A 9,208-nucleotide genomic window follows, 5' to 3' on the forward strand; every position below is an offset into this window, starting at 1 on the left:
TACACACCAAAAAATGCAATAAATCTATGAATACTCATGATATGACACTGAGCCTGAATTGGTAGGCTGATATATCCAAGATGAACATCCACCTCTGAAATTAGGACATTTTTAGCTCATATGATTGGCATACTAAGTAGCAAGTCTCTAGAAACAACTACTCTACACTGAGACAATCCTTATTCAAGAAACAAAAAGTGCATATTTTTGGGTGATGCAAGATTGCTCTTACACCTAGGATGATCCAGCATCAGACACCCGAGGTAATTTGAGAAATGAGCCCATCATGTCTCATGTGTTCAGAGGAAAACCAAGACCATTAACCTCCTCCCTTGCTAACCATGATTAATCTTCTACTAGCCTCCCTTTCCATTTGACCAAGTATTCTTCATAAGTTTTGTTCCTTGTACTTTTTCCAAAACTTCTATCCACTGTCTCCTCAATCTCCTTTCTAGTTGAACTAGCTGCTGGAATACTCCACTGTGCTTTTGTAACTTCATCTCCATCACCTCTTTCATAATACTCTATCAAACCTAAAATGTTAAATACTAGAAAAATATTTAATTTAGTAGGAAACTCCACTACATAGGCATTTGTAGAATCATGCCTTTTCACTATCTTGCACGGTCCAACCTTCTTCATTTTCAGTTTATTAGATGTACCCACTGAAAAATGCTCCTTTCTCAAATGAACCATGACTTTATCTCCAATATGAATTTTTATATACACCCTTCTCACATATTCCTTATCTTTATACTATGTATTCATCTCAATAATGTGCTTTGTCACCTCCTCATGGATATTCTTCAAATGTTTGACAAATTCTTTTGCTTCAACACTACTTATTTCTTCTTTATCTAATTGCATCAATTTAGAAGCATTTCTAGGAGTACTCCCATACACAATCTAAAATGGTGATTTAACAGTACTCTTGTTAACAAAATTATTATATGAAATTTTTTTCTATGGTAAACTTAGATCCCATCCTTTTGGTTTATCACCAACCAAACATCTAAACAAGTTTCCCAAAGTGTGATTCACAACTTTAGTTTTCCCATCAGTTTGTGGATGATGTGATGAATTGAAATTCAAATTTGTGTTTAATTTCTTCCACAATGTATGCCAGAAATACCCAACAAATTTGGTATCTTGATTTGGCAGACCATGTAATCTCACCAATTCTCTGAAAAATAACTCTACCACATGAACAACATCACTAGTCTTCTTGCAGGAAATGAAAAGTGTCATCTTTGATACCTTTTCAACCACCATAAAAATAGAATGATGCCTGCTAAGTCCTCAGTAATCCAAGAATGAAGTTCATTCTAATATCCTAACATGACTTCTCTAGTACAGGTAATGACAGATAGAACCATATATTTTGCTTAACTCCTTTCACCATCTAACATACTCTATAAATCTGTACACACTTCTTCACATCTTTCTACAATTGTAGCCAATAATAATTCTCAGCAAACAAAGAAATGATCTTATCTCTCCCAAAATGTCCAATCAATCCTCCACTATGCTTCTCCTTGATAAGATTCTCCCTCATAGAACTCTTGGGAATGCACAATTGACTTCCTTTGAAAAAAATACCATCTTAGATAATGAAGTCCAACCATTTTATCTTGTCAAGTGTAATAGGTTTTGTACAAGCCTTCCAAGCTTTGGAAAAGTCAGGATCCTTTGGATACAAATTTTTGAGTTCCTTGAACCCAACCACCTCAATCTGCATCTCTGTCAGCAAAAGTTGTCTTCTACTAAGGGCATCTGTAACTCTATTAGACTTCCCACTCCTATGTTGCAAAACAAATGTATAAGTTTGAAAAAAGTAAACCCACTTCAAATGCCTTTAGTGTAATTTTCCTTGACTATTCAAATATTGCAGAGCTTGATGATTAGTATATTAAAAAAATCTCCTTAGGAAGAAGACAGTGTCTCCACTTCTTCAATGCTTGTACTATAACATAAAATTATTGATCATATACATAATATTTTCTTTTGGAATCATTCATGTTCTCACTAAAATAAGCAATAGATCTATCTTCTTTTCTCAAGCCAACTCTTACTACAATACCAATAGCATCACAATCTACTTGAAACACCTTGTTAAAATTTGGAAGTTCTAAAATAGGCTACTCTACAACTTTCTGTTTCAACAGATTAAAACTCTTATTTGCACCTATAGTCCACTTAAATTATTTCCTATCCCCTCTCATTATTTTATTCAAGGGTTCGTATATACTATTAAAACCTCTTATTCAAACTTTCTATAAAAACTAGCCATTCTATGAAAAGATCTTACCTCTGTAGCACTCTTTGGAGTAGGTCATTCAAGGATAGCCTTCACTTTCTCTAGGTCCATTTTTAGACCTTCTTCTAAAATTACAAATATGAGGTACACTAACTAATTCTTCATGAAAATGCACTTCTTTAGGTTTATCGACAACTTTTCTTCCCTCAACTTATCAAACACCTTTCAAATATGCATCAAATGTTCCTCTAAAGTCTTACTAAAGACCAATATATCATTAGGTAAACAATGACAATCTTAACCAGAAATTGCATGAAAGTGTTTAGTGCATTGGTTATCCCAAAAGTCATGACTAACTACTTATACAACCCTTCCCTTGTCTTGAAGGTAGGCTTCCACTCATCTCCTTCTTTAATGCAAATATGATGGTACCCACTTTTTAGATCTATATTTGTGAAATAAATAGCTCCACTCAAGCAGTCCATAATATCATCCATCTGTGGCAATGGAAAACTATACTTAATTTTTATCTTATTAATAGCTCAAGAATATATACACATCCTCCATTCTCTATTCTTCTTTAGTGCTATTACTACTGGTACAACACATGAACTCAAACTCTCTCAAATCACCCCTTCTGCAACAACTCATGCACTTGTCTATTCAACTCTTCACTTTTTTCTGATATCATTTCATGCATTTCCTTGTTTGGAAAATTGGCTCATAGATTCAAATCCATTTGGTGACTGATCTTCCTTATTGGGGGTAATCCATCAGGTACATTTTCGGACACAGTATTTGAAAACTCTCCCAAAAAATCTGCAACTTCTGTAGGTACCTCCTCTACTTCATTTTTACCATCTTTTGGGATTACAACAACACACATATGTTCATGCTTCATACCTTGGAGAAACTCCTTTCTAGCTATAAACAAATTTTTGGCAGCACTACACACCTTTTCTTCTTTCTCCTTCAACGGTTTCAACTTATGTTTTTGACGAAGGGCCACACCACCCTACCAACTCATAACCAAGAATAAAAGATCTGATATCAAATCACAACTCTTTATTCATAAAATAATTGTTAGATGCAATGTGCCAGGCTGTAAGGACTTCCTGGTTATTGCTAAATATAATAGCAATTACAATAACAGTTTGGCAAGACCTCTCAAGATCCAATCCAAACCCAAGCTAGTCTAGATCGACACTCTAGTAGAAACCTCCAAGATGTCAATTTGTGCTCACAAGCCACCAAGCAACCTCCTTGTTTCCAAACCGTAGCCACTAGCTCTTCTCACAAACTCTATCCATGATCCAAGTATAAACTGCCTCACATTTGGCGCTCTGTCCACACTTTCACAATTCCACCACAATCCTGCTGTAAACTGCCTCACATTTAGTGCTCTGTCCATAGACTCAGGATAACTCGCTCCTTTTCTTCCTCCTTCTCTCCAAGTTTCTACTAAGAAGAGATCACACCTTGAAGCTTCCACACCTTGAAGCTTTTCCTTCTAAAGCTTTATTAGAAATGCTCATATGCCTTGCTTAAATAGGCACTTACCACCTAATGCATGATTTATCCACAACCTTCTAGAATTCCACCTACACAATATCCACAACCTTCTAGGATTCCACCTACACAATATCCACAACCTTCTAGAATTCCACCTACACACCTCGATAAATGGAATGACAACCATTTTTATTTTATTTTTCTATTATGTCACCTATGCACCTCAAAAATAGAAATTCCTTTTTTTTTCTTTTCTCCCTTTTCCCTTCTTTTTTAATTTTTAATTTTAAAATTTTCCCATGCAAGATTCTCCTGCATCAGTTTCACTCCATCATTTGCCATAATGTAGGTATTTACTCACCCATTATGTAAAACATGCTTGTCAAACTGCCATGGCCTACCCAACAACATATGACATATGTCCATGGGTATGATATTACACAACAACTCATCCTGGTAGCTTCTAATCTTAAACTTCATCGAGCACTTCTCAGTAACCATGACCTTGTGGTCATCTTGCTCTCATGTAGTATTATATGGACACAAGTGTTTCTGCCTCTTTAACTTCAACTTTGTGACCATATTTTTTGACACTAGATTGTCAATACTTCCACTGTTAATGATTACATCACAAAACTTATCTTCACATTTACATTTGGCATGAAAAAAAATTCCTCCTTTGATCGGGTTCATTCTCTCCACTTAGCATAACTCTCCTATTAACCAGAACTTCTCCTCTTTCAACATCTTTAGAATGGGATGATTTTTCATCTTCATCAACATGCACAACTCTAGCCTAACCTTCTATTCTTTGATCTAGAATTCCTTAGTGCTAGGACCACTCAAATACTCTATGCCCTTCTTCACCATTGTGAAAATGTTTTCCATGGAAGCTTCTTCTTCTAGATCCTTGTCCTCTTCATCTTCCCCTCTGATCTCTATTTTTCTTATCATGAAAATGGTTAGCATTATTTCCCCTTTGGTTTTGACTACTACTACTTGCCTCATCCTAGTTCTTTTGATCATAATTTAGGCCTCCATAAGACCATCCATCAAATCTTCCACTGTGACCTCTTCAACTATTCTTGTTATCAAACTTTTTGCTCAACTTCTCCTCAACTATTAGGGAAAACTAGTATGCCTCCTCAATACTGGTCATTTTAACTAGACTCAACTCCTCTTTAATGCTTGGCCTTAACCCATTAAGATAACATAAAACTTTCTCCTTATCAGTTTATGTATGGCCAGCTTTGATGAGAACTTGATAGAACTTCTCCACATACTCCTGAATAGATCTTCTCGCTTGCTTCAACCCTTGCATTGTCTTCAATAGATCAAGCTCATAATCCATGAGAATGAATTTTCACTTCATTTTTTCTATTATTCAATGCCATCTGATAATTTTTTCTTTTCCTCTTCTATTTCACTCCAACCTGATTTCCTACCACTAGATCTTTGCATGGCTCTTCAGTTTGGCCTTTGCAAACTTGAACCTATATGGATATTCAATATCTTCATACTCAAAGTACTCTTCCAATTAATTGATCCAATCAATCCATTCCTCTATGTTAAGATTTCCTGAAAGTGTGGGAGCATCAAAATTTAGGTCTTTTTCTAATATTGGAGATGGCCTTAAATACTCTCTCTTCCTCTAGATTCAAAACTACCTCTACTTCAACATTTCTTCTTCTCCATCCTAATCCTAGCTTTCATCTTGTATGACAAGATTTATTCCTCTACGCATTTTTTCTTCCAATGCTTGCATCTATCTTTGGAGGGCTCTAAAAACCTCAAGTGTAACACCTAGGAATCTTCCACCAGGCTCTCTTAATGGAGACATCTTTGCACTTCTACTAAAACCCTAGTGCAAACTACCTCATAGTTGGTGATCTGTCTATACGCTCAGTCCAAACTATGGTTTTAGTGTAATTTTCTCACAATCAGCGATCTATTTACACACTCAAGAACTCTATCTCTAATACCACTTGATGAAGGGTGCTCCCCTTAATACCTAAAACACATAACAAAAACAAAGAAATAACAATTATTTATGAAATCAAAATATGGGCTTCTTATTGTTTCCATAAATGTGGAATTACAAAATTCAGGATTGCAATATGCTAACCCACATGTGTACCTTCATTATAGTAATCTACAAGGAAAAGATGCGAACTATCACCTAGAGATGTCCTAGATAATGTACTTCTTAAAAAGATAATTTTATGCCACCTGAGAAGGTTCTAGACACTCAAATTTAATACCTAGGGTCGACAGACCCTAAAAATACATATAGAGTTGGCCAAATACATTTTTGACATTTATTTTGGAATTTTTGGTTAGTCCAAATTTGGAAGGCCATAAATTTCTAGCCATTTCTCCGATTGGATATTACAACCACTTTTTGAAATCCTCAGCTCTTGATCGACAAGCTGGGATATGTGCAAGTGCCCAACCATTGAGTTTTCAGGCCTCATTTGGGCACATTTAGACCTCCAACAGTGAGCCTAAAGTTTTTATACAAAAATTGCACACCAAAAATCTACAATAAATACATGATTATTCACGATATGACATTGAGCCTCAATTGATAGGCTGATATATCCAAGATGAACATCCACCTCTAAAATTAGGAAATTCTAAGCTCATATGATTGACTCATTAAGTAGAAAGGCTCCAGAAACAATAATTCTAGACTGAGACAACCCTTATTCAAGAAAAAAAAAGGAAATATTTTTGGGTGATGCAAGATTGCTCTTACACCTAGGATGCTCCTCCATCAAGTCAAGGAGTTCAATTAAAGATCAACGATTTATGCATTCCAACAATTGAAGGAGTTATATGTTAGATCTTCTATTGCATTTTCAATATTCAAGATCTCCCTTCATACATTCAAGATCACTTTTTACATGTTTTAGATGCATATCTTTCAAGATCTATATTCGTCTACAAGGTTAATTTTATGAACATACATTCAAAGGTTTTGGTTTTCAGTTTGATGTCCTTTTAGGGTTTTAAAGTTGAGACCCATTTTGGCTTTCTATAGAACTGTTAAATTAGAATCAATGTTGCACACTATCATCAGGGGTGCACTACACACTTGATGATCTTATTTTGCACTTGAAGATCTAGTTCACCCTTGATAGCTCTCAAAATAATTTTTGGGTTTTGTCCAACTCATTAATTTCAACCTAGATATTAGGTTACTAGAGTTTTTGATATCATTGGACAACATATTTTCCAGATTATTCTGGAAGTTATATCATCTTCTCCTTTCTATTTTCATACTTTCCATTTTAGCATTACTTTATTTACCCTTTTAAATAAATCCTTTTAAGTTAGGGGTGAGAGGAAATAAATTTGAGTTGCTCATTCTTCTTTTTTATATTAGATATGGATTGATATTTCTCTTGGTATTAATCTAAAGCTAATGAAAAGGGGGGATCTAATTCTTCCCCTTTCATTAATATAGGGTTAGATTGCTTCCATTTTCCTACTTTGCATAGCTTGGTGAACCTAACATACTCTCTTCTTTGATCTTGGAGTTTCATCCCTATATTTACTTGTTCACCTTTATACATAGATTGGTGAAGCTATCTTGTATCTTATTTTCTTGGATTTATATCCTTATAATTCTTGGTAAGCATACATCTTGCATCATGAAAATATTTTGGTTTATGGTTATTTTTTAAATATACTCATTCTTGCATCTCTTTATAGCACTTATGATGTTTAGTCCCTTCAAATTTCCTTGTTGTCCTAGTCCCTAGTAAGAAAAATATTTTACTCAGATTTTTGTCTTGTAAAAATGAAGCAATCATGAAATTATTCAAACCTCCTTGTCAATTTGTTGAACCTTGAAGTTGAGCTCACAATTTAAGATTTTAAGTTCAAAATTAGTCCAAACATCAAGTCATCATTGCCATTATCTTTTGTCTTTTTGTGAAAGGATTGAGTCTCTACCTTTGAAATTAAATCATTAAAGCACAAGGTTCAAGGTTTAAAGTTCAAAGCTCCACATATGTGAAACCCTCCTGGTCCATCTTGTGTAAAGTATCACTTCTATGTTTGGTGACAAAAACACTCAAGTTAGTGAAGTTTAACCATCAAACCTTGTCCATCATAGTTCCCAAGTCATAATAATTCATTGATGTGGCATGTCTAAGTCTCTAAGCACTTCTTCCTAAAATCCTTAGGTAGATTAGCTTGAAATTTTGAACCTCCTATTTCATGGCTCATGATTCAAGCTCCTCAAGTAAAAAGAGACCATGTATAGTCATATGGAAGCCAATCATCATGAATTGGAATGCAAAGAAAGGTGAAAGGATATGCATTTTATGATTCTTGGAAAATATGATCATGAAGTAAGGTTTGTACGTGCTACTAGAAAATCACCTTTTAAAGTCAACAACATGTCATCTACTTAGTGAAGTTTCAATTATTTTGTAAGGAAAGTCACACAAGTGTGGTCTTATAACAATGTCTCTCCATTCTCCCATGATCATGATTTGTCTTACGTAATCATTTTGGAATTATTTTGAAATGATAGAGTGAGGAAAGGTAGAACCTTCTTCCCCCAAAAAATGGAGTTGAATTTGGGGTGAGATTAATAAATCCAACCCTATATTTTCTTGTTTTAAATTATGTTTCTGTAGTTAAGAGTTTTCTAGTTTTCCCCTTTTCTATTGTAAATTTCAAATAGCCCTTTTAGTATCCAAATGTCTTCATCTAGACCCCCACAATTTAATCAAATTTTCTTCAAAGTCAAGGTATACATGTAATCACCTAAAAATGGTCATCTAGACTATTAGCCCCCTTTTCAACATTTTGGCTAAATTAATTTAATCATTTACCTAGACCAAATTTCTAATAATCAATTTATTTGATTATAACCTATAGTTTGACTATGTTATCCTAGGTTCATTATTTGATTAAAAGAACATGTCCCCTTTTAATTAAATAAAAGACCCCATTCTTCTAACCCACTTAAAGTGCACACATAAAGTCCTTTTTCTATTTTGCAATTAAAAGAAAAGGCTTTGTGACTTTTGTCTTATATGACGAGTCAACTTATATTCTATTGGTTGACTTGTGTGTGCACATGGATCAGTCCTCTTTTTGAATTCCACTGTTGACCATCCACCATCTTCATCTTGATCTCTACCGTCTATACATCTTTAAAAGGGAGAGAGCTTTCCCTCTCAATCCATCCTCATTTTGAATATTGTTATGCTGCAAGTTTTCTAATAGGTTTCTTTGGAGCTTTGTGGAGAACTTCTATTTCTTGTCTACATTCTCTCATACCATAGCATTTTAGCTTAGATTCATGTTGCATGTTAGTTTAGCTTCTATTTTGCAATAATCTATCTCACATAGCTTAATATTTGGATTGTAACACTCTCATCCATGCTTAGAATAGTTGCATTTTTTATATTCATTCTA

Source organism: Cupressus sempervirens, chromosome 3 (assembly GCF_028749045.1).
Source record: "Cupressus sempervirens isolate cs-2001-9-10 chromosome 3, ASM2874904v1, whole genome shotgun sequence".
Lineage (NCBI taxonomy): Eukaryota > Viridiplantae > Streptophyta > Pinopsida > Cupressales > Cupressaceae > Cupressus > Cupressus sempervirens.